This window comes from Rutidosis leptorrhynchoides, chromosome 8 (genome assembly GCF_046630445.1).
Source record: "Rutidosis leptorrhynchoides isolate AG116_Rl617_1_P2 chromosome 8, CSIRO_AGI_Rlap_v1, whole genome shotgun sequence".
Classification (NCBI taxonomy): domain Eukaryota; kingdom Viridiplantae; phylum Streptophyta; class Magnoliopsida; order Asterales; family Asteraceae; genus Rutidosis; species Rutidosis leptorrhynchoides.
This window is the reverse complement of record NC_092340.1, coordinates 127,189,056-127,216,516: the sequence shown is the minus strand read 5'-3', so window position 1 is coordinate 127,216,516 and position 27,461 is coordinate 127,189,056.

Genomic DNA, 27,461 nt, shown 5'->3' with positions numbered 1-27,461 from the left:
AACTCCAAATTGGTCCAAATTGGAATCTACCATTTGAACTTATGTGAGATGCAAGTGATTTTGCAATGGGAGCCGTTTTAGGACAAAGGATTAAAAACGATTTCAACCTATTTATTATGCTAGTAAGACATTACAAGGAGCACAAACGAATTACACAACTACTGAAAAAGAACTCCTTGCTATTGTCTTTGCTTTTAACAAATTTCGTTCGTAATTCGTTCTAGAAAAAACGGTGGTCTATACCGACCATTCTGCTCTTAGATACCTATTTTCAAAACAAGATGCCAAACCACGATTAATCCGTTGGATCTTACTCTTACAAGAGTTCGATATTGAAATCCGAGATAAAAAGGGAGCAGAAAATCTCGCCGCTGATCATCTTTCTCGTCTTGAAAATCTTAAATTAGAAGTTCTAAATGAATCGGCCATACAAGATAACTTTCCTGATAAATATCTTTTGAAGATCGATTATAATGAAATTCCATGGTTTGCAGACTATGCAAACTACTTAGTATGTGGATTCCTTGAAAAAGGGTTGTCGTACCAAAAACAAAAGAAATTCTTTAGTGATATAAAACACTATTTTTGGGAAGATCTACATTTGTTTAAAAGTTGTCCCGATGGAATAATACGCCGATGCGTATTCGGGGATGAAGCTAGTCAAATCTTAAATCATTGTCACACAGGACCAACAGGAGGGCATTATGGGCCTCAACTCACAGCAAGAAAAGTTTACGACGCTGGATTCTTTTGGCCTACAATTTTCAAAGACGCACACCTTCTTTGTAAATCCTGTGATGCTTGTCAAAGGGCCGAAAAAATAAGTCAACGCGATGAAATGCCATAAAATGTCATTCAAGTATATGAAGTATTTGATGTTTGGGGTATTGACTTTATGGGTCCATTTCCAAAATCTCATAATAATCTCTATATTCTCGTTGCCATTGATTATGTATCTAAATGGGCGGAAGCACAAGCTGATGCACGAGTTGTAGTCAACTTCTTAAAATATCTTTTTACTAGGTTCGGAACACTGAAAGCTTTAATAAGTGATCGGGGTACTCATTTTTGTAATAATCAACTTGAGAAAGTTCTCAAAAGATATTGAGTAACTCATAAAATCTCAACCGCTTATCATCCACAAACAAGTGGACAAGTTAAAAATACCAACCGAGCATTAAAACGTATTGTAGAGAAAACCGTAGGATCAAATCCGAAGGAATGGTCCATGAAATTGGAGGATGCACTCTGGGCTTTTAGAACAGCCAATAAAACTCCAATTGGAACCACCCATTTTAGACTCGTTTACGGAAAAGCATGTCACCTTCCAGTAGAAATTGAGCACAAAGTATTTTAGGCTTTGAAGACATGTAATCTTGATTTACATGAAGCTGGACGTCTACGGTTAAGTCAATTAAATGAATTAGAAGAATTGAGAAATGAAGCATATGAAAATTCGTTAATCTATAAAGAAAGAACGAAGAAATAGCATGATAAAAGAATCAGAAGTTCAAAAGAATTTAAAGAAGGGGACAGAGTTCTTCTTTTCAATTCACGATTCAATCTATTTCCTAGAAAAATGAAATCAAGATGGTCTGGACCATTCATTGTCAAAAGAGTTTTCCCATATGGAACAATAGAGTTGATAAATTCAAATGGGATTGAATTTAAGGTTAATGGTCACAGAGTTAAACATTATATAGATAATCCAATGGAAGTTGAAGATGAAGTTAATCACAATTTTGACACCACAGCTAACTAATTGTGGGAAGATTCGAATCTTTTTAGGGTAATATGAATTTCTGTTAGAGTTAGATATTCTGTTTTCGCGTAGTTTTCGAAAATGGAATCTGCATGGTCTTTCCCCAGCAGACCCTAAAGAACTAGTCTTCTACCTCCATTCTGAATTTTTATTTCTTTTAGGTTTTACGAGATGAAGAATTCCTTTGATCTGAACCATGGTCTACTACTACATGCTATGATTACTAAACGTAATAATAACACTTTTCCGAGTGAACTGGTATCATTCATAAGAGGAAAAATGGATGAAGTAAGAAAAGAACTCAGGAACAATCATAATAAGATACATTTTAGTAAAGGAAAATCAAAATCCGCAACAAAAAGAAGAGCACGACACCTTGAAAGATGTCATAAATGCGGAAAATGGTCACACGAAGGTAAATGTTCGAACAATCAGGCACATTCCAATACCGAGTTCGTTACTTTATGCAGAGAAGGACCGTTCATATGTTTAGAAGAAAAGTTATTGAAAAATCGAGGTTACGCTTATGTAGCTATGAAAAACCAAATCACACGACTCTCCTATGAGTCGGCTAAAGCAGGTCTCTAAGAATTCTATCTCACAGGTAAGTATGTACAAGTTTTTATTTTATTTTATTTTATTACTTTTAACCTTTTGATAATAAACGTTGAATCGTTCGCTATAAAGTATTAAATTGATATTCAATAAAATTAGGTATGCGAAACCGAAATTATTGATATCATACAAAAATTTAATTCATCACCGCAAAATTTACCGTTTATTCATAAGGTATAAATATCTTTAATCAATCAATTCAAAATATTTCAGAAATTCGTCAGGAGTAAAACTAGGTAATATAGCCGAAATTATTTTACCCAAAAGAGGGGCGTATATTTTTGATAATATTTGATTATTTAAAGTGGGATAAAAGACCAAAAAGATTTTTAATTTTTACCTTGTTTTTAAATTAATATTAAATTATTATTGTAAATTTCTTAAACCAATATATTTAAGTTTTTAAATATTTTAAAAATTAATATTTTCAATATAAGTTTGTAAAATTAATGTATATAAATATTATTAATATTTATATGAAATTTTAATATGCATTTTAAAATTTAAGTTTGGTGTGAATTTAAAAACAAAAATGTACCTTATTTCATTAAGTTAAAATTTTGATATTTAAAATTCGTCGTGAGTTGAAAACTAGGTCGTTGAACAGAAATTGCTTTACCCGAGGGAGGGACTAGAAATTTTATTATCACTATTTTTAATTTTATTGTTCTAAATTATGCCAAAAACATTAAAAAAATCCAAAAATCTTAGCTTTTAAAACAACGCTTTAAAATGACAAATTTTAAAATTTTATCGAGGGACGAACTAGATCAACGTACCGAAACGCCCTCATTCTTAAAAGAAACAAATTTTTAAAATTAATTAATATTTGTTTTATAAGTTAAAGTTTAAAAAAAAAAAAAATAAAAATAAAAATATGCCACACCTCATGCGATCGCATGGGAGTTGCACTGGGTAACCATGCAATCGCTGTAAGACCCTAATCTTTATTGTACAGCAGTGTAAATAGAGTACATAAAGTGTGGGAATGATTGTGCAGTTAAACAGAAGTCAGAGACGGATCTGAGCTAGGTGCGCTCAGCGCACCCTTAATAGTGCGCGTGGCGCACTAACACTGTAGCCGTGTTTCTGCTCTTTTATTCAGATATTTTGATGGTCATTTTGGTAATTGCACTTATAGACGAGTTAAAGGCTAATTGGTCAGTTTGTGGAGTATCATTAACTCCATTATCAACAACCTTATCCTCTTCACTTAAATTTTAGAGTGAGAGTGTGATTCTTGAGTGAGAAAGCTTAAATCCAAGAGGAAGAAGTTGTTCTCGGACCAAAGTGTGTTTATTAAAGTTGTCCATCTCCTATCTAGCTCCGTTGTGGTTGTAGTGGTATGTTCTAACTTTAATTTCCTTACTTTGATTTTGTGTAAGGGTTAGGGTTTGGGATAGTGATGAACATAAAACCTATAATTAATGATTTTGGGTGTTCTTGGATAAGAGGGAGTCATGAAGACTCAATGGTGACTAACCTAGGGTTTCAAAATGTTAATTGATGTTTATGAGTTCTTATTGGTTAGTTAATCACTAGCACACCTAGTTAATTAGTAAATGGGTGTTAGATGGGTTAGTAGATAACCCGAAATGGGTGTGTTGACTTTAAATTAGTCAAAGGGCTAATGATTGACCTAATTGGGAAATATAGGTATGAAATACCCTAATTTTGTAATGGTTAGTGTTGTTGGACCTTAATCACTAGCTTTTAAGTGATTAATGATGGTCTTGACCCTTAAAGGGCGGTTTTGGTGAAAATGGGGCATTTAATGCATTTAAGTCATTAAATGCACATGAGTGAAGTGTTGGTATTTAGTCCAACAAGTTTGTTTATTGATCGAGTACTTATTATATTAGGTACCTTGCTTTGAAGCTTGTGGAGGTATAAATCGTCACCAAATTGTTAAGGTGAGTGGAATGATTATATGCATATGTATGTAATGTATTTATTTGTATGCTATGGTATGAACCAAAGAACCGGTAGTGCCATAGTATGTGCGAGCGTGCTATGATTTGAACCAAAGAGCCGGTAGCGTCATAGTACGTGTGTTATAGTGTGAACCAAAGAGCCGGTAGCGCTATAGCACGATTTGTTAAGGTGTGAACCAAAGAGCCGGTAGCACCTTAGCGTTGTTAGATTGTGAACCAAAGAGCCGGTAGCACTCTAGCGTGAGTATGACTCGAGTTGTGATGTGAACCAAAGAGCCAGTAGCATCATGACAAATGCGTATGGTGTGAACCAAAGAGCCGGTAGCACCATGACGCGAGAATGGTTAACCATGGTTGTGTATTGTTTTGTAGCATATTATATTATGTCGATTACATGTTTTTGATTACGCTAGTATCGGTTTGTTGGAGATTATTAGCTTTGTACTTGAGACGGTATGCTAATTGTATTGCTAGCGTGTATGCGGTATATGTGTAAGTGATTGCAAGTAGCTATATTATATATATATGGGTATAATTATTGCATTCACTAAGCTTTGCTTACCCTCTCGTTGTTTATCTTTTTATAGGCTCCGGCGTTGACAAGGGTAAGGGCTTTCGAATGGATTAGAGATCCCACTTGTTGTTTAGGGGACGCTTTTGGGATGTGATAGCTTTTGGAGTTTGACCGAGATTTGGGTAGTTTATCCCCAAACACCATGCTCATAGTGTCGTTTGGAATTTAAACTAGTGTGGTCGAAACTCGAACTTTTGTATGAAACTCGTAAAACGGTCGATGTGGGCCCCGTTTTGTAAAACTCATTTTATGTTTGAATCGTATGATTTTTCCATATTAGAACATGTTGTGAAAAGGGTTTCGTCTAATTATGTCGGGAAGTGGGAGATTTTTATTTGAAAATTGGCAAATTCGGACAGAACTGAATTGGGGCCTGTGCGCGCCGCACACCCTATGGTGGTGCGCGTGGCGCACTCCTCTGTATAAAAAAAATATTTTGTTTCGCGAAATCAATTGGTTATTGGTTTGGGATGTTACAAGTGGTATCAGAGCATGGTCTAAGGGATTTAGGTGACTTGAGATAGGTGCCTAGACTTAGATTTATTTGTGTATGCGCTTTATGCAGGACTTGTAGGAGATGGGTCGGACCGGGAGTTGATTAGTGCTTAGGTTTATGTGAACTAACCTTGCGCTAATTGTTTTGTGTTGTGTTAGCAATCATCAAGCAAGATAGACGTTGTACTAGGAAGTTAATGCGACGTGTTCGCGTAACAATGATTAGCTACCATTGTTACGGGTTCAAATCGTGTTAAACAAGCGATGTACGATGATTGTTGAGCAAGATGGAGTAGTGTGGTGTATATGTATATACTTATGTGTTAAGTTTTCTCGTTCGTTGCTTAACCTTTTCCGTTTTATAGTATGAAGACGAGAAACGGACCCGAGACCAATGAAGGGGGTTAGAGCGAGGATGTTGAGTTTACAGCCAAGGTTGAGGCCATTATGCAAAGGCGTCATGAGGCCTTCTTAGAGGATGTTAAGAAGATGTTCTTGGATTCGATTGATGAACAAGTAGTCAATCTAGTCAAGGAACAAGTTAAGATTGTTCTTAAAGAGGATAACGCGGGAAGACGAGACTTCCACTATAAAAACTTCAAAGATGCTCAACCTCCTACCTTTGAAGGGGAACGAGACCCACTTAAGAGTGCTCGATGGATCTCCGATATGGAGGGGGCTTTCTGTACTAGTGAGTGCCCTCTCGATAAAAAGACGAGGTTTGGTAGTAGCATGATGAGGGGTGATGCCAAGTTGTGGTGGGACACGAAAATCCGACTTTATGGCAAAGAACAAAGTATGAGTTTGACGTGGGATGAGTTTAAAGAAGAATTTTTCAAGGAGTACCGAACTTCGGCCGATCTTTCAAAGCTTAAAGACGAGTTACGTACTTTAAGGCAAGGGTCAATGGTTTTGAACACTCTCAAGTCCACTTTCTTATCAAAGACCCAATTTTGCCCGGAGTATGACGGGAACGATCACATGTAGGAAGAAGATTTCTACCGAACCTTGAATGATAACTATCAAGAAAGGATTAGTAGGAATTCGGCGAAGACTTTTGATGAGCTATTTGATATCGCTAAGGGTTTTGAGTCGCTTGCTTCAAGAAAGAGTGACTTCACCTTTGGCAAACGAAAATTTGAAACTACTAGCCACTCGAATAAGAAGAACAAGAGTGTGACCGAGAGCGTCGGTAGTGCGAAAAAGGGGGCTTCTAAGAGTTTTGGGCCCACGTGCTACAATTGTGGTCGACAAGGGCACTTGGCCCGTGATTGTACGAACTCATCTTCCAACAAAATCATTTGTTTTAATTGTAACAAAGAGGAGCACAAGAGGCCGGAGTGTCCCGAATTGCGCAACGATAATGTTAAGCGGCTAGAGAAGGTGGCGGGTACGGCTAGGGGTCGAAATTATTTGATGACCAATGAGGAGGCCAAGCAATCTAGCGAAGTTGTCTCAGGTACTTTCATGGTTAATTTCAATCCGGCAAGGATACTCTTTGATAGTGGTGCAAACTTGTCGTTTGTGTCACCAAAATTTGTGCCCAAACTTAATAAACCGTTAGCTAAGTTAAGTCGTTCGGTAGAAGTTGAAATAGCGGATGGCAAGACGGTGCTAGTGGTTGATGTATGTAAAAATTGTAATGTTGTGTTTGGGGTCGAAAACTTTAAAATCGATCTCATCCCGATGACTTTTTTTTTATATCGTTGTTGGTATGGATTGGCTCGATCATAATAGAGCCGATATTGCATGCCATGAAAAATCTATTCGAGTGAAGACCCCTAGTGGGGGAGAGTTAATTATTCATGGTGATAAACGAAGAAGACTTGTGCCGATATGCACTTTTACACGGGCACGGCGTTTCCTTGTTGGTGGTGGCATGGCTTTTCTTACCCATGTTGTTGATACTCCAGATGAGCCACCATCCATTCGTGAAATTCCGGTGGTGAGTGAATTTGAAGACGTTTTTTCGGATGAGTTACCGGGTGTTCCGGCGGAAAGACAAGTTGAATTTCGCATTGAGTTGGTTCCGGGGGCTACCCCCATTGCTAAAACTCCTTATCGTTTAGCGTCGACGAAAATGAAAGAGTTGTTAAATCAAACCCAAGAGCTACTTGAAAAGGGTTTTATTCGACCGAGTGCTTCGCCATGGGGCGCTCCGGTTTTATTCGTGAAGAAGAAGGATGGTAGTATGCGGATGTGCATCGATTATCGGGAGTTGAATAAAGTGACGATCAAGAATTATTATCCATTGCCTAGGATTGACGATTTGTTCGACCAACTCCAAGGTGCAACGTATTTCTCTAAAATCGACCTACGGTCCGGCTATCACCAAATGCGGGTCCGTGAGGAAGACATTGAGAAAACGGCTTTTCGAACGCGTTATGGGCATTTTGAGTTTGTGGTAATGCCTTTTAGTCTTACGAATGCACCGGCGGCATTCATGGATCTTATGAACCGAGTGTTCCAACCTATATTGGACAAGTCAGTAATTGTGTTCATCGACGACATACTTGTCTATTCGAAGAGTATGAAGGAACATGAACATCATTTGCGGAGTGTGTTAAAGGCGTTGCGGAAGGAGGAGTTGTATGCTAAATTCTCCAAATGTGAATTTTGGCTAAGGGAAGTTCAATTCCTTGGCCACATTGTGAACAAAAATGGTATTCAAGTAGATCCGGGGAAGATAGAGAAGGTAAAGAGTTGGGGACGACCAACTACGCCTACGGAAATCCGAAGTTTTCTCGGATTGGCCGGTTATTATCGTCGGTTTATCCAAGATTTTTCTAAGATCGCTTCTCCATTGACGAAGTTAATGAGAAAGAATGCAAGATTTAATTTTGAGAACGAGCAAGAAATTGCTTTTCAATTGTTAAAAGAGAAGTTGTGTCAAGCTCAGGTGCTAGTTTTGCCGGAAGGGGTGGAAGACATGACGGTCTATTGTGATGCTTCTTTAAATGGGCTCGGTTGTGTTCTAGTGCAAAGGGGTAAAGTCATCGCTTATGCCTCTCGGCAATTAAAGGAACACGAAACGAGATATCCGACTCATGATCTTGAGTTGGCGGTGATTGTTCATGCGTTGAAAATTTGGCGCCATTACTTGTATGGTGTCAAGTGTACGATTTATTCGGACCACAAGAGTTTGAAACATCTTTTTGATCAAAGAGATTTGAATTATCGTCAACGTAGATGGATGGGTGTGGTGAAAGACTACGATTGTGAAATACTTTATCATCTGGATAAGGCGAATGTGGTCGCGGATGTATTAAGTCGAAAGAGTCAACATCCGGCGATACGAGTAGGATCGTTACGTATGATTATTACTAATGATTTTCTTGAGAAACTTGGTGTGATTCAAATTGAAGCTTACGTTCACAACAAGCATGCGGAACGGATTGTGGGACAATCGGAATTCATTACTATGGGTTCACGTGGTTTGTTGTCTTTTCAAGGAAGAGTGTGAGTGCCTAAGATGGGGGATTATCGACGAGTGCTACTTGATGAAGCACATAAGTCAAAGTATTCCGTTCATCTGGGCGCGACGAAAATGTACCTCGATTTGAGAAAGGATTATTGGTGGCCGGGCATGAAACGTGATGTTGTTAAGTATGTTGAGCAATGTGTCACGTGTTTGCAAATTAAAGCCGAACACCAAAAGCCATATGGTAAGTTGCAACCGTTAGAAATCCCGAAGTGGAAATGGGAGCACATTACCATGGATTTCATCACAAAGTTACCTAAAACGGCGAGAACCCAATTCGATTCGATTTGGGTGATAGTTGATCGATTGACGAAGAGTGCCTTGTTTCTTCCCATTCGGGAAGCGATATCATCGGAAACCTTGGCTAAATTGTTTATCAAGGAGGTTGTCGCTCGACATGGGGTTCCTATATCTATTATTTCGGATCGAGATACTCGTTTTACATCTCGGTTTTGGAAAAAGTTTCATGAAGATATGGGTACACAATTGAAATTGAGCACGGTGTATCCTCCTTAAACGGACGGTCAAACCGAACGTACGAATTAAACATTGGAGGATATGTTGCAGGCGTGTATTATTGATTTCGGTGGTAGTTAGGATGAGCACTTACCTTTGGTGGAATTCTCATATAATAATAGTTATCATACTAGTATCGGGATGCCACCTTACGAGATGCTTTATGGGCGGAGGTGTCGAACTCCGATTTGTTGGGGTGAAGTTGGTCAAAAAGAAATCGGGAGTACCGATTTGGTCTTAGAAATGAATAGTAAGATTGACATGATTCGGGATCATTTGAAAAAGGCGCAAGATAGATAAAAGTCGTATGCCGACAAGCGTAGACGAATGATCGAATTTCAAGAAGGTGACATGGTGATGCTTAAGGTTTCGCCATGGAAAGGTGTTATTCGGTTTCGAAAACGGGGAAATTTAGCTCCTCGGTTTATTGGGCCATTTAAGGTTTTAGCTCGTGTTGGTGAAGTCGCGTATCGTTTGAAATTACCCAAAGAGCTTGCGGGGATCCATAATACATTTCATGTTTCCCATCTCCGCAAGTACCTTGCGGATGATTCATCTTGGGTACCGTTAGACGAGATTGAGCTAAACAATAAGTTAGAGTATATTGAGGAGCCGATTACCATACTCGATGAGAAGGTCAAAAGGTTGAGAAATAAAGAGGTTAGGACTTTTAAAGTTCAATGGCATCGTAGTAAAGGTTCCGAGTTTACTTGGGAGCTCGAAGAATTCGTGTTGGTTTATCTTCCCTCTTGTCATGCGGCTTGGATCGCGAGGACGCACTCCGATTCAAGTAGGGGAGAGTTGTAAGACCCTAATCTTCATTGTACAACAGTGTAAATAGAGTACATAAAGTGTGGGAATGATTGTGCAGTTAAACAGAAATCAGAGACGGATCTGAGCTAGGTGCGCTCAGCTCACCGTTAATAGTGCGCGTGGCGCACTAACACTGTAGCCGTGTTTCTGCTCTTTTATTCAGATATTTTGATGGGCATTTTGGTAATTGCACTTGTGGACGAGTTAAAGGCTAATTGGTCAGTTTGTGGAGTATCATTAACTCCATTATCAACAACCTTATCCTCTTCACTTAAATTTTAGAGACAGAGAGTGTGTGAATCTTGAGTGAGAAAGCTTAAATCCAAGAGGAAGAAGTTGTTCTCGGACCAAAGTGAGGGTATTAAAGTTGTTCATCTCCTCTCTAGCTCCGTTGTGGTTGTAGTGGTATGTTCTAACTTTAATTTCCTTACTTTGATTTTGTGTAAGGGTTAGGGTTTGGGATAGTGATGAACATAAAACTCATAATTAATGATTTTGGGTGTTCTTGGGTAAGAGGGAGTCATGAAAACTCAATGGTGACTAACCTAGGGTTTCAAAATGTTAATTGATGTTTATGAGTTCTAATTCGTTAGTTAATCACTAGCACACCTAGTTAATTAGTGGGTGTTAGATGGGTTAGTAGATAACCCGAAATGGGTGTGTTGACTTTAAATTAGTCAAAGGGCTAATGATTGACCTGATTGGGAAATATGGGTATGAAATACCCTAATTATGTAATGGTTAGTGTTGTTGGACCTTAATCACTAGCTTTTAAGTGATTAATGATGGTCTTGACCCTTAAAGGGCGGTTTTAGTGAAAATGGGGCATTTAATGCATTTAAGTCATTAAATGCACATGAGTGAAGTGTTGGTATTTAGTCCAACAAGTTTGTTTGTTGATCGAGTACTTATTATATTAGGTACCTTGCTTTAAAGCTTGTGGAGGTATAAATCGTCACCAAATCGTTAAGGTGAGTGGAATGATTATATGCATATGTATGTAATGTATTTATTTGTATGCTATGGTATGAACCAAAGAGCCGGTAGTGCCATAGTATGTGTGAGCGTGCTATGATGTGAACCAAAGAGTCGGTAGCATCATAGTACGTGTGTTATAGTGTGAACCAAAGAGCCGGTAGTGCTATAGCACGATTTGTTAAAGTGTGAACCAAAGAGCCGGTAGCACCTTAGCATTGTTAGAGTGTGAACCAAAGAGCCGGTATGTAACATCCCAGGTAAAACGTTCCCCGTAGCATGATATTGTCCGCTTTGCAGAGATAGGGACGTACCCTTGTCTCCCCCGTAGGTTGCTCACGGATTTTTCTTGGTGACCACACACGACGAACACTTTCCCAGGAGATCACCCATCCTGGTAGTGCCCTTGCCTGAGCACATTTAACTGCAGAGTTCTCATGGGATCTGCTGTGCTTGTGGTCCCAAAACGTGTCATGCTAGGAAGGTCCCCACACCCTTATAAGGCATGCTTCGTTCCCCTCTCCAACCGATGTGCGAAGGATGTAACACGGATGTTACAATCCTCCCCCTAATGGGACACAACGTCCTCGCTGTGCACATTTGGTCCGGGGCCTGGCTCTGATACCATCTGTAACATCTCAGGTAAAACGTTCCCCGTAGCATGATATTGTCCGCTTTGCAGAGATAGGGACGTACCCTTGTCTCCCCCGTAGGTTGCTCACTGATTTTTCTTGGCGACCACACACGACGAACACTTTCCCAGGAGGTCACCCATCCTGGTAGTGCCCTTGCCTGAGCACGTATAACTGCAGAGTTCTCATGGTATCTGCTGTGCTTGTGGTCCCAAAACGCGTCTTGCTAGGAAAGGTCTCCACACCCTTATAAGGCATGCTTCGTTCCCCTCTCCAACTGATGTGGGACGGATGTAACACGGATGTTACACGGTAGCACTCTAGCGTGAGTATGACTCGAGTTGTGATGTGAACCAAAGAGCCGGTAGCATCATGACAAATGCGTATGGTGTGAACCAAAGAGCCGGTAGCACCATGACGCGAGAATGGTTAACCATGGTTGTGTATTGTTTTGTAGCATATTATATTATGTCGATTACATGTTTTTGATTACGCTAGTATCGGTTTGTTGGAGATTATTAGCATTGTACTTGAGACGGTATGCTAATTATATTGCTAGCGTGTATGCGGTATATGTGTAAGTGATTGCAAGTAGGTATATTATATATATATATGGGTATAATTATTGCATTCACTAAGCTTTGCTTACCCTCTCGTTGTTTATCTTTTTATAGGTTCCGGCGTTGACAAGGGTAAGGGCCTTTGATTGGATTAGAGATCCCGCTTGTTGTTTAGGGGACGCTTTTGGGATGTGATAGCTTTTGGAGTTTGACCGAGATTTGCGCAGTTTAACCCCAAACACCATGCTCATAGTGTCGTTTGGAATTTAAACTAGTGTGGTCGAAACTCGAACTTTTGTATGAAACTCGTAAAATGGCCGATGTGGGCCCCGTTTTGTAAAACTCATTTTATGTTTGAATCGTATGAGTTTTCCATATTAGAACATGTTGTGAAAAGCATTTCGTCTAATTATGTCGGGAAGTGGGAGATCTTTATTTGAAAATTTGCAAATTCGGACAGAACTGAATTGGTGCCTGTGCGCGCTGCGCATCCTATGGTGGTGCGCGTGGCACACTCCTCTGTATATAAAAAAAAAATTTTGTTTCGCGAAATCAATTGGTTATTGGTTTGGGATGTTACAATGGCATGGCCCCAGAATGCTGGTCAGGAACAAAAGGCAGCGAGTTCTCTGTCTTCCCACTTCAACACACACACATACACGAAAACTCTCCTAAACACCCTTAAATTTCACCAATTTTTCACCAAAATCAACGAAATTCGTCACAATAATCCGCTATAATCATCTCTTTTCTCAGATGGGGAAGCGGGAAGGTACAAATTTAACCCCTAAACTCATAAATTTCCTACTTTTTGTGATAATTTTAATTAATTTCAATAATTTGATTTTGTTAATTTCTAGTGTAATTAGAGTTAAATTGTTAGTATATTATGCATGTATAACCTAGATTGATGCTATTTAACATGATTTGAAGCCAAAAACTTCAAAAAATTTAGAAATCTAGGGTTTGTGTTCTTGAGCAATTTAGGGCTTTTTGATATAAACAGGTTATGGCCAATTTTTGTTATGAATTAGTGCTAAATTAAGTAGTGTAACATGTTTAGGTTGTTAATTGATCCAAACTTTAATCCTAAACATGATTTTTGAGAATTAAAGTGGACTTTTTAAGTCTAAAATTCATGAACTTGATTAATTTGATATAAATGCCATTTGAAACTTGTTTAATTGCTATAAATGATTATTTTGACATGTTATTTGAGATAAAAGCCTATGAACTTTGTAATCATTTTCATATATGCTTATTTGAAAAATTGTAGAATTGATAAAAATATGAAAATGAGTATAAGTTTAATATGGATTAAACATGTTATTGTAATTGTTTTAATTTGTTATTTTGCTAACACTAATGCATATTTGGATGCACAAATTTTGTGTTTAATGTGTTTTGCAGAGAAATACAGACACAGACGGTGCATCATCGTCTAGGCAACCTGATCCGGAACCACAGCCAGAGATGCAATATCACGAACCGGAACAACAAGCTGAACAACAACAACATTATGATCAACACGTGCCATACTATGAACCAGAACCACAATTTTTTATTGCCTACGTAGTATTTTCCATTCACCATATAATAGAACACCCAACAATTCATGAAGAACAGTTGCATCCCAATTTAAGATTTGATAGAAGTTTGAGAGATTACCCGACGTACCAAAGCAAAAATTTAAGCTTTGGGCCAAAAATGTAGAAGTACCAAGGGTAATAGATTGGGAGCCTTTAGAAAGGGTCCACCTAGCTAACCCAGTTAGGCAGCATCTAATCTAAAGGTATGGCAGCTCTTCTTTTTTAGATTGGGAACGTTTATTTACCACTCGTAGGCCTGTATATAAAGAGTGGTGTGTTGAACTAATGAGTACTATAGCTTTTAATAAGGATGTAGATAGGTTAGACGATAAGAGTTTTCTTAGATTTTTACTTGGTCGTAGGATGTAAAGGATGTCCATGCTGGACATGGCCAGGGCTTTATAGATTTACACTCCCGCTGAATTACTATCACCTGATTGTACAAATTTGATTTATCATGGTGAGAGGGTAGATAGAAATTTTGACGCTAACGCCATCTGGAGGCGTATGTCAAATTTTAATGTGTTTACGCGGGGAGGAAGACACTCCTATTTAGATATTAATAAAGCCGAGCTTCGTGTAATACAGAGATTCTTAGAAAACTCGATTACACAAAGAGGTAACAACAAGGAGAAAATGACCTTACACGATTTATTTTACCTTAAGTGCATTCGAGACACTAGAGGCTTAGTTAATATCCCCTACTGTGTTGGTTTTTATCTGTCCAAAATGGTGGAAGGTATACAGGACGGGGGAATAATAGGAAGAGGTATTTTTGTTACTCTCATTGGAGAGTATTTAGGTATAGATAGGGAACAAGGGGGTCCAATGATGGTGGTTAGGGAACAAGACGAGACTTTAGGTTTGCAAGTCTATCAAGGTGCAAAGGTATTGACTAGGAGACGCAATCAGGCAATACCATATCAGGGCCGCCATCCACAGTAGTGAGGGGTTCGGATAAGGAGATGGAGGAAGCGGATGACATTAGGGATGTCATTAGGGATAGTGCTACAGACGTTTTCCAGCGTATAGATGAGGTACAAATGACTAACGAGGCTAGGCATCATCGGTATGAGCAGTGGCAAGTCGCGAATGAGTATGAGACTTCCAGGCGATGCCAACACGAAAGCTAGCAAGTTCATCAGCACCAAATCATGACCCAGCTATCATATCAGGTACCAAATAACTACATCCCGACTCGACCTGCTTACTATCCACCACATCAGCCCGATATGCGACCATCCTATAACCTGTACGACCCCAACCAAGACTACCAGAACACCTATCACCAACCATGGAACCCGAACGATGATATGAACTGGAATCCCTATCCAAATCAATAGTGTTTCATTGGTGATGTCTTATCTTTTATTATTTTTATCTATTTATGTTAAACATTTAACATTTTGATACTTTAATGTAATGATTAATATTTTTATTATTTTGTACTAATATTTCATTTTTGTAATTTGAAAGTGGGATATTAAGTCCCATTTCAAATTACCATGCATGTTTATATTTGTATTGTATGTATTTTATTTCATGTACACAACAGGGTAAAACAGCGCATTTTCAAAAACTGGCATTAAGTTCAGCAAAAGCAACTAATTTTGACGACAAGATGGAAAATAAATGTGAAATAACAACTGCAAGAATGAACAAATGATGTGCACCATTTATCATTCAACACAAACAACAATATGTTTGGAAACTTTGGTAAAATTTAATCATTTTTCTACGCTAATCACCCTCAATAATTTAAATTGTTACTGATTTCTTGCAAATGAGGGCATTGCAAGATCTTAAGTGTGGGAAGGGATTAAATTCTTTCGGTTTTAAAATTTTTTTACTTATATACTTGGTTTAATAGCCACTGTTAAACTTTACTAGTAACGCAGTAGTTGTATTAGAATCTAGTGCTCTCTGATAATAAAGAACAGCCCTAGTCTTATATACTGACTACCCACTTCTAGTAAAATTTTAAAAAAATTTCAAATAAATGAATTCAAAATCATGTTTATACATATTTATGAACGATAAAACTATGTGTTAACACCAAAATTATTGTTACCTCGGAAAGGACATAAATTGAGAAACAACCCAAAATGCTTGAATCGTTTAAAATGGAATAGAGGAGAATAAAAAGGCAAAGAAAGGAAAATAAAAGCCAAGTGTGGGAAAAATTTAACAAGTTATTTAGAACATATATCACATATTTTTGTACAAATAATTGAAGATACTTTTGTTTTGGACGATATTAATCAGTTTTACCCAGTTTATTGTAATATAAATGGAATTTAAAAGGAAGTAAAGTCTTCCGAGAAAAAAAGACACGCGCTTCTTGATTTAGGTCAGGAAGTTGTCGTCCAGACCAGTTGTAGAGTCTACGAAAAACCTTGAAAAGTTTTCTCGAAAATCATCTGGAAATCCACGGACCTCAGCATCAAACAGGGTCGCCAAGTGGTCAGACTTATCCTAACCATGAGAGGATCTGTCTCGTACAATGGGGGGCACCATGCAAATTAGCTTATAAGACTAATGAATCAGATCCCCAGAAAGGATAATCTCCTTAAAGATCAAAAAAATCAGCTTTTAAGCCTGATATTACTCAATCCTTGGGATTGACCTTAAAGATTGAGAATTACAAACTCATGGAATTCAATGATATCTAAACTCGAGCTTGAACGAGAAAATATTTTGATCAAATTACAAACCGATTTATTTTCTGAAAACCCTATTTTCAATGCGTTCATTACCATTGAACGTAAAATTCTAAGAATTCGCCGGAATTCATTAGTTCACCTGAACCAAATCGGGTGTCAACCGTAAGAACGGTGGTTGCATAGCATGGTTGAAGACAGGACCTTGTGCCAGACCAAAAAACTATAGGGTGATCTTTACTATTGCTCCTACTAAGGATAGTAATTGCATCCGACATGATATAGACCATAATCAAAAGCATGTCACGGGAAATTGCCTCAACAATTGCTTGTTCAACGCTTTTCTTTACAACCTGACGGTAGTTTACAGAAAGGTAATATACTGAGCAAGTAAACTGGACGTGTTGCTTTTCTAATACAAGGTTAGCAAGTGGGTGACACAAAACCGCAAGTTTTAAGCTAAAATTTTCAAATCTAAAACCCACAAAACCCACAAACATATTGCAAACACCGGTGAAGGGTTATTCCAGAAAACTTATCTAGGGTAAAAGCTAGATTGAATTTTCAAAAGATCAAAAGTTTTCATAAAGATCCAAATTCCTTAAAGGATCTAAATTTTCATAGTCATGTGGGACTGTAAACCCCAACGTTACTATCATTGTTCATACCGCGGTATAGAAATCACTGATGTACAAAGTGTGAAGAATAAAGAAGTGATTCAAGTATGTTTTTATTCAAAGTTCTATATTGCTTGAGGACAAGAAACGCTCAAGTGTGGGAATATTTGATAATGCTAAAAAAGAACATATATTTCATAGCATTATCCTTCAAGAAAGACAAGCTTTTAGTTGCAATTGTTCTATTTACAAGTGATATTCGTTTAAATATTAAAAGGTGAAGACAAAAGACAGATTCGACGAATTGAAGACGCAAATGACCAAACCGCTAAAAAGTATAAAGTATAATCCAAGTGGTTCAAATTATTGATAAGAAACGTCTAAAAGTTACAAGAGTACGAGCCGCGAAACGCAAAGTACAAGATATTAAATCGTACGAAAGGACGTTCGAAAATCCGGAACCGAGACCTGAACCAACTATCAACGTGCGATGCAATGGACCTAAAATTACAAGATAACTATGCACAAGAATATAATATATATATATGTATATATATATATATATATATATATATATATATATATATATATATATATATATATATATATATATATATATATAATTATATATATTATATTATATAATAAAATAACCTCAGCAGCCCACGTTTAAAACTCATTGTGTGCAGGAAAAGGCTATCATGCGATCGCATGGCCAGCCTTCTTAAATCCCATGCGATCGTATGGCTTGCTGTAGCAGGTCAGGTCCTATAAATTGAAGCGTTTAGTCGACGAATTTTTACACCTAATTCAATCTTCTCCCTAACTCTCTCAATATATATACATTTATATTTATAATTTTAATTTTAATTTAAGATTAATAATAATAAGGTTATGGTAGCAAATGTTGTAAGTTTGTAAGTCAAAATTCTGTCCGTGTAACACTACGCGATTAATACTCATTGTAAGTTATGTTCAACCTTTTTAAATTAATGTCTCGTAGCTAAGTTATTATTATGCTTATTTAAATCGAAGTAATCGTGATGTTCGGCTAAATATTAAAGATGGGGTTATTGGGCTTTGTACCATAATTGGGGTTTGGACAAAAGACCGAAACTTGTGGAAATTAGACTATGGGCTATTAATGGGCTTTATATTTGTTTAATTGAATGATAGTTCGTTAATCTAATATAAAAATTGACAATTGGACGTACCTATAAATAACCACATACACTCGATCGGACACGATGGGCGGGATATTTATAAGTACTAATAATCGTTCATTTAACCGGACACGAGGATGGATTAATAGTAAATGGACTATTTAAAACAGGAGTGGATTACGTACAAGGACACTTGGCGTAATTGTTAACAATGTATTAAAACATTGGGTTACACGCAGTCGATATCCTGGTGTAATTATTAAACAAAGTATTAAGACCTTGTTACAGTTTAAATCCCCAATTAGTTGGAATATTTGACTTCGAGTATAAGGATAATTTGACGAGGACACTCACACTTTATATTTATGACTGATGGACTGTTATGGACAAAACCAGATGGACATATCGAATAATCCAGGACAAAGGACAATTAACCCATGGTAATAAATTAAAATCAACACGTCAAACATCATGATTATGGAAGTTTAAATAAGCATAATTCCTTTATTTTATATCTCATCGCACCTTTAATTATCGTACTTTTAATTATCGTAATTTTATTTATCGTCATTTTAATTATAATATTTTTAATTATCGCAATTTTATTTATCGTCATTTTATTTATCGCACTTTAAATTATCGCACTTTTATTTATCGTCATTTACTTTACGCCTTAAATTAAGTCATTTGTATATTTAATATTTTACATTAGGTTTTAATTGTGACTAAAGTTTTAAAATCGACAAACCAGTCACTAAACGGTAAAAACCCTCCCTTTTTATAATAATAATAATACTACTTATATATATATATGTATATATATATATATGTATATATATATATATATGTATATATATATATATATATGTATATATATATATATATATATATATATATATATATATATATATATATATATATATATATATATATATATATATATTTATACAAATATAGTTTAAAAATATAGCGTTAAACTTGGCTACCTCCCTGCGGAACGAACCGGACTTACTAGAAACTACACTACTTTACGATTAAGTACACTTCCTATAGTGTTGTAGCAAGGTTTAGGTATATCCACTCTATAAATAAATAAATAACTTATGTAAAATTGTATCGTATTTAATAGTATTTAGCAATAAAAATATAACTATTTCGTATACACCTCGCATAACATCAATAAGTGTGACTCAAGTTCAAAAAAATTCATTACTACCAATGTTGTTTAACCAAGTTGCATGCAATCCAATTTCCAAATGTTAATTAACCCTGAAATCATGTTATTTAATCATTAAGCATGGCAAAAAAGTAATTAAAACATAACAGATCAAAAACAGTTTAAATAATCATCACAAAAACTTAATTTATACAGATATGGAAGAACCAGAAACTGCACAGAATGAAGCACGAAGCCGGCGGCTAGACTCAACCAAGCCAGAGGCTTGGACTGAGGAAGCCGGCAGCTTCATCCGATTCCCAGATAAAGTTTAGTTTTCGTCCACGTAACCACTATGAACGTTTAGTTCATCATGGTAAACGACAGTAATTAAAACAGTAAATAAAACGAAAGAATAACAATAAAATAAGATAGACATGTACCTTAAAGATAAATTGAAGATAAAACTTTGAATTAAATTGATCCTTGAAAGATTGTACTTGAATTACAACTTGAAAACTTAAATGAAACCCTAAAAACTACGAATTTTCGATTTGGCTAAAGAAAACCCTACAAAGCTCTGGAATATATTGCAAACTGTAACAAATGGCCTCTATTTACAGTGTACAAGTTCGGTTGGCCAAGCCGATGGCTTCAATGTCAAGCCAGTAGCTTCCCTTGGTCGGTTACTCCTTCTCCAAGTTAAGCGTAATCCTCAAGCCCGAAAATGCGTATCTGTGCTGGCTAATCTGGCAGCTTCAGTGATAAGCCGGCGGCTTCAATGATACGTGATCTTTCTGATTTTGTTACCTTAATTAGTTATTTCTTGGTCTTTAAGTACACAAAACTGTATGTAGCCGGTGGTTTAGGTGTTAAGTCGGCGGCTTCATTGCTATTTCTCGAATTTCTGTGTTTTTTTTTCAATGTTCTGGAATTTATCCCCATGCCGACGGTGTCACTTTGTCCCAGCCGATGGCTTCCTTGCAACTTCTGCAATTCTTATCTGTTTTTTATCATGTTTAATACATATCTTAAACAAAAACATTAAAAATATCTTTTCCCCATTTTTACCCGTTTTTGTGTGTTTAAGTATTCAATTTGTCTTTAAAATACCAGGATAACTCCTTAAAATGTTATGAAAAACTTGTATAATTTAGGAGTTATCAATAACCAAAAATACTCTCACTGATATGATAAAGATTTGAGTCTCGATGAAGCCTTTAACAAAGAGTGCAAACATGACTGGCTATTGAGTGAATTCATTTCAATAGTGTAAAGACCCGTCCTAATCCATAAGAACGAATACAATAACATATGATTACATTGCGAGGTATTGACCTCTATATGATACATTTTACAAACATTGCATTCGTTTTAAAAGACAAACTTTCATTACATCGAAAGTTGACAGGCATGCATATCCTTTCATAATATATCCAAACTATAAATGATTTAATAGTAATCTTGTTGAACTCAACGACTCGAATGCAACGTCTTTTGAAATATGTCATGAATGACTCCAAGTAATATCTCTAAATGAGCAAATGCGCAGCGGAAGATTTCATTCAAACCTGAGAATAAACATGCTTTCAAGTGTCAACCAAAAGGTTGGTGAGTTCATTAGTTTATCATAAATATTCATTTCCATCATTTTAATAGACCACAAGATTTCATTTTTCCATAAATATAATCCTCAAGCAGAATCCTCTCGTCTGCATTAAGGTAAAATCATTCATATGGTGAACACCTGGTAACCGACATTAACAAGATGTATATAGAATATCCCCAAAACAGAATCCTCTCGTCTGTATAATAATAAGTAGAAGTACTAAAGCATCTGTACCTCGGATGGGGTTTGTTAGGCCCATTGATCTATCTTTAGGATTCGCGTCAATTAGGGATACTGTTCCCTAATTCTTAGGCTACCAAGATAAAGGGTGATATTCGATTCGATAATCCAACCATAGAATGTAGTTTCAATTACTTGTGTCTATTTCGTAAAACATTTATAAAAGCAGCGCATGTATTCTCAGTCCCAAAAATATATATTGCAAAAGCATTTAAAAAGGGAGCAATTGAAACTCATGATACTGTATTTCGTAGCAATAATGCATATGACGGCACTTGAACAAGTGAAATGTTGGCCTTGGATTCACGAACCTATATTAAGTATATATATATTTATATAATGATCAATATCTGTCTAACCATTTAGGTTAAGTCATAGTGTACCACAATCCTAATGCTCAAGACTACTATGCAAAAGTTTAACAAAAGTCAATTTGACTCAAAAATGATTTCTAAAATTTATACATGATTATTATATAGTTTAAATATAGTCGTTTTATATTTTTTTAAATATTTTTAACGAATTTATTAGAGTAAATAATATAATTCATTTATTAATAAATAAAATTTTATATTAAAATTTATATAATAAAATATACTTTTATATATCTTAAGTAATAGAATTTATAAAGTTCATTTAATAACATAAAAATAATATGATAGGTATTATTAATGTAATTGTATTGCACGTAGTAAAATATCTTAGTATCACATATTTATCTGATAAAATAATATCGATAATAACAATAATAAGTAAAAGTTGTATTATTTTGTAATAATAATTATTATTATTCTACTAATAATAACAATATTTATTTTCACTAAAATGATATTTTGATAAAATGATAATTTTTATTAAAAAGATAATAATAATGATATTTTATATTACAATGATATTCCTATAAATAATAATTTTTGTAAAAATGATAATTTTTATATTAATAATACTTTTAATAATAATATGATAAAAATAATGAAAACGATATTTTTATCTAAATCAATACCTTTCAATATTTTAATTTTGTTATGATACATATACTCATTATTTCCTAATCAATTTGTTAATAGCTTTTAGTCGTCTTTATATCGCGTTCATATTAATGATAATAATAGTAATCATAATAATTAGATGTTACTAATATTAGTTTTAATTATAATAATACTAATAATAATAAATATTATGATAATATTAATGATAATACTAATAACTATTTTAATGATAATAATAATAATAATACTAATTATAACCTTAACGATAATAACGATAGTAATAATAATAAAAATAACAATTTTTAATGATAATACCTTTTATTAATAACGATAATGATAATAATAATAATAATAATAATAATAATAATAATAATAATAATAATAATAATAATAATAATAATAATTAGATAATTATAACGCCGATAATAACGATGATAATAATAATCATTTTTAATAATAATACAAAAATTCAATTGACTATAACTTCTAATCCGTTCATCGAAACCATTCGATATCTAAATGAAAAGTTCTTAACTTTTTGCTAGCTTTACAATGACGTGCATATCATATACCTTATCTCAACCGCATATGTAACTAGTTCATAATCTATCGTCAACTACTTAATGACAATATTAAATGTACAAGCATGCATAATTCTATATACTCAAGCACTGGTCAGGGATACACTATTAATATATAAAAGTTAAGTTATGAGTGCTCACGTATCAATATTGAGATTCAATATTGCAGGAAAGTTCGTAGATGCAACAGAGACGATAAACACTAGGTTGACCTTACGATCATACCCTCGAACATTAACCATAACCTCCATAGCTATAACCCATAATTTCCTTAGCCCTATCCTACTCGAAAAACCCATTTTTGAAAACATGCGAGCAGAACCTCGTCGTAGTATTTTATGTATAAGTAATAATAATACTACTAATAATAATATTAAGATTAATAATAATATTACTCTTAATAATAATAATAATAATAATAATAATAATAATAATAATAATAATAATAGTAATAAAATAAATAATATACGTAGTAATAATGAGAGATGGAGAGATTTTGAAAATGAATTCAATAACATATCGTTCGAGCTTTTATATGGGAATTCCTGTCACCGACACTGTAACGAACCTATATTTTCCAATGTTTAATTATTAATAATTTATTATTAATGCTTGTGTTTTAATAAACGTGTTCTTATACGTGTTACTTGTTACCGTATTTAACTTTTCATGGCCCGACTTGTCTTTGTGACACACGTACTTTTCACGAATAATATTTTCGAATATTATTTACACTCATGATTAATTAATATTGATCATTTTTAATTAACTAATGTTACTAGTTAATTACTTGGGCTTTGTTTATTTAATTTGTTACTTACTTGGACTTGGGCTTTTATTATTTGATATGGACTTGGAAGCCCACCCTACTCTCTTAATGGACTAGTTAGCCCACTTTTATTCAAGTATTACATTAAGATATAACTAGATTAATTAGTGTTATGTAAAGACTTGTTACATGTATACTTACACCATTTTCCCACACCATTTAACTTTAATACCACTTCAAGCTCACACCATTCTCTCACATATGAAAGTGCATTTGATTCCTTCCTCTTTAGGCCATAAAACTATTGGCCAACATGGTGTGGGAGGGAGGTTTTGTTTTCAATTTTTGGTTACATATTCACTAGTATTACCTCACTTTTTCACACACCTCATTTTACACTTCTCATTTTCTCTCATTCTCTCTACTTTGTAAGTAACAAGCTTCATTTCTTCTTCTTTCTTTTCTTTAAAAACCGAAACATAAACCTACATCATCATCATTCTTACTTGTTCTTTTGTTTTTGTTGTTTACTTACTAGTTATAAGAATCAAACTTTCTAGTTTATTCTTCATATTATCTTGTTTATACAAGAACATACAAGAAAAGTTGTTAAAAGAAAAGTTCATGAGTTTTAAAATCATACTTGTGTTCATGCTTGTTAACTTAAGGTTTACTTTCTTAAAGATCAAAGCCTTGACTTGAATATTTCTAAGTATGAAAAACCATGAACTTATTACTTGTAGATTTAATTTATTTCTTCTCTTGTACATGTTTCCAAATCGTGATTCTTGTTTTGGTTGGTCAAGTATTACTAGTTAATCTTTATCTCATTTTTCTTGAACTAAAGTTAACTTTGTAAGTTCAAGAGCATGGAAGTATAACTTTCTAGTTATAACTTCATACACTTATATTGGATCTAAGTTTATATAACTTATGGTCTTCTGAATTTTTTGTAAACAAGAGCTTATAAGCTTATATACATGTTACAAGTTGAAAATCTAAGTTTCATAACTTATGGTTCCATTAAAGTGTAGATCCAAGTTTTGTAACTTAGGATCTAACTTAAGAACACTAGATCTAGACTTTCTAGTCTAGGATCTTTAAGATCTAGCTAAGATCTAAGTTCTACAACTTATGATCTTGATTATTTAGTTTATTTTCAAGTTTGTAGCTTAATATTACTAGTAGAACTCATGTATGTGTCGGATCTAAGATCTTGATGTAACTTTGGTGCATCAAACTACATACAACTCTTCAGTAAGTTGTGCTATATATATTAGACTTACACTAGTGTTATGATGTTCAAACCTTGGTTAAAATGATGCAAACTCATCAACGAGTTGTACACTTGAGGCTATACGCATCAAGGATGAGAACCGTGATGCGCATCAAGCACCAAGAACCCACAGGAACACCATTACTTACTATTTATGGAACATATAAGACTACCTAGGAAACTGGAAAGTTGATTTTCAGTTATTTCAGTTCGAGTAGATGATTTTCCGTTTAAACCTCGTCTTAATCTGAGTTACGGTTTAGGATCTATGGCCTCCCGAAAGTCACTACACCCTATTAACGTTGTGCTGAAATTTCTGACCTACTCGCACCTAAACCGTCACCACGGCCAAACAAAGATGATTTTGGTTCTGGAAATTGGTCAGCCTCTAGGGGAATCATATACGGAGCCATGGCCACTGGTCTCACCTTATTTTAGTTTGTATAGAGGTCGTGGAGACTGAACGAAGTCAGCCTTTATTTAAAACCCTAGTCTTGACTTAAAACTTACTTTACACTTTTGTTTAATGATGAATGATGATGGTAATTAAGACCTAATTTACATACTTTTAAACCTTTGGGAATGATTTACTGACTTAGTAACTTTTGACTTAGGTTTAGGACCTTTCGGACCAACCACTTGCTTACTTTTCCCGTGTATCAACTTTTACTACTTTCCACTGTGAGTTATAGCATCCCTTTTTACTTTAACTATTTTGGGAACTGAGAATACATGCACATTTTACGTTTTACATACTAGGCACGAGTACTTAAACTTTATATATGTATGGGTTATACAACGGCATAAACTTTCCCCTTAGCTCGATAACGTTTAGTCATTGGTCTTTGAACCGGTGAATGCGAATCTTAGATATGGATCCATAGGGTTTGACATCCCCACTCGGGCTAGTAGCGCTAGCATTTAATGGGTGTTCAATACTTCGTAAACTTACGCACTCGCTAAGTGTACTTTTAGGGGGTGTTACTTACGTTAAGTTAGTTACCAAGTGTCCACGGTAATACATATACTTTTCATACTGTTTTGAAACGCGTATTGAAGCACTGAAATCCCGTGGCCTACCTTACATTGCTGTTATACTTAAACTATAGCTCGCCAACCTTTGTGTTGACATTTTTAAGCATGTTTTTCTAGGGTGCTTAAGGTTTGGTTGCTTCCGCTGTAGTTGCCATGCTTTGTAGACTCCCGCTGCGCGTATTAGAGATGTCTTCGCATGAAACGTTTAATTTGCATTCAAACTTTATTACCTTTGAACAATGAACTTGTAACGACCTATGGGTCACGTACTATTATTAATTGCTTCTATTCATAGAAGCATACTATCGATTGTTAAACATTTGATGTTGGATAAGACATCACCTTTTCTTATGAATGCAAACTTATTTTAAAACGGCATATAGTGTTTGACCTTGTAATGATCCTGTTGTTGATGATTCGTACACGATGGTTTTGTACGGGGCATCACATTTGGAATCAGAGCATTGGTTATAGGGAATTAGGTTGCATTAGTGAGTCTAGACCGGACCGAGTAGGATTCAATAATAGGACTAATCTACAACTTGCTAGTTTACTTGTTTCTGCGGAACTTGCTGCATGTTACTGCTTACTTTTACTGCTATATGCCCTATGCTACTACATGATTCCCCTACTGTATGATATTATCTGCTTTCGATTGCATGATACTTGCCGTTATTGCCATGCTACTTATGGCTATAGATGATCTAGACTGTCGTAGTTACTTTGCCTAATACGTGCTTGCTTTATGACTTACTGACATGGAAAAAGTTATTTTTCCTTGTTCAGATGTCGGATATCCCGCCTGTTATCATTTTGGAGAGCGACTCAGATGCATCCGCCACATCGCCTGCCATTGTTGCCGATTCACAGATCCCGTCCTCTTTACCCTCCAGCGACTCTGGCGCTTCGTCCTATGGAGCCAGTAGCCATGCACCCGACCCATTGATCATCTCAGACGGACATGAGGATCCACCGGAGATTCCAGCTCCACTCCTCCCAGGACCCTCGGAGCCACAGCACCATTCCGGTGGTGCTGTGATTCCTGGGGAACATGGGGAAGGTCCATTCCATAATGAGCATAACCATTAGTGCCGACGCCTTCCTGATGGACGTCTCATGCTGATCCTGCCTTTTAGATACCGACAGATGATAGCCAGCCGAGCAGAGCCACCCGTGCAGCCACCCCCAGCGGATTCAGACGACCCATCATCCGCCGACTCATCATCCGACGAATCATCCTCCAACGACTCTAGTGACGAGGATTCCGATGAGGACCCTGATGAGGCACCTGTGCAGCCACCCTCCACCTCGCCGAAGAAGCGGTATCGTTTTGACGGTACTGTTATTCCGGGGGTTAACGGAGGTAGGTCGTTCGTTAACGCACGTGGACTGAAGGTTAGAGTTACCGCCCGTAAGCGGC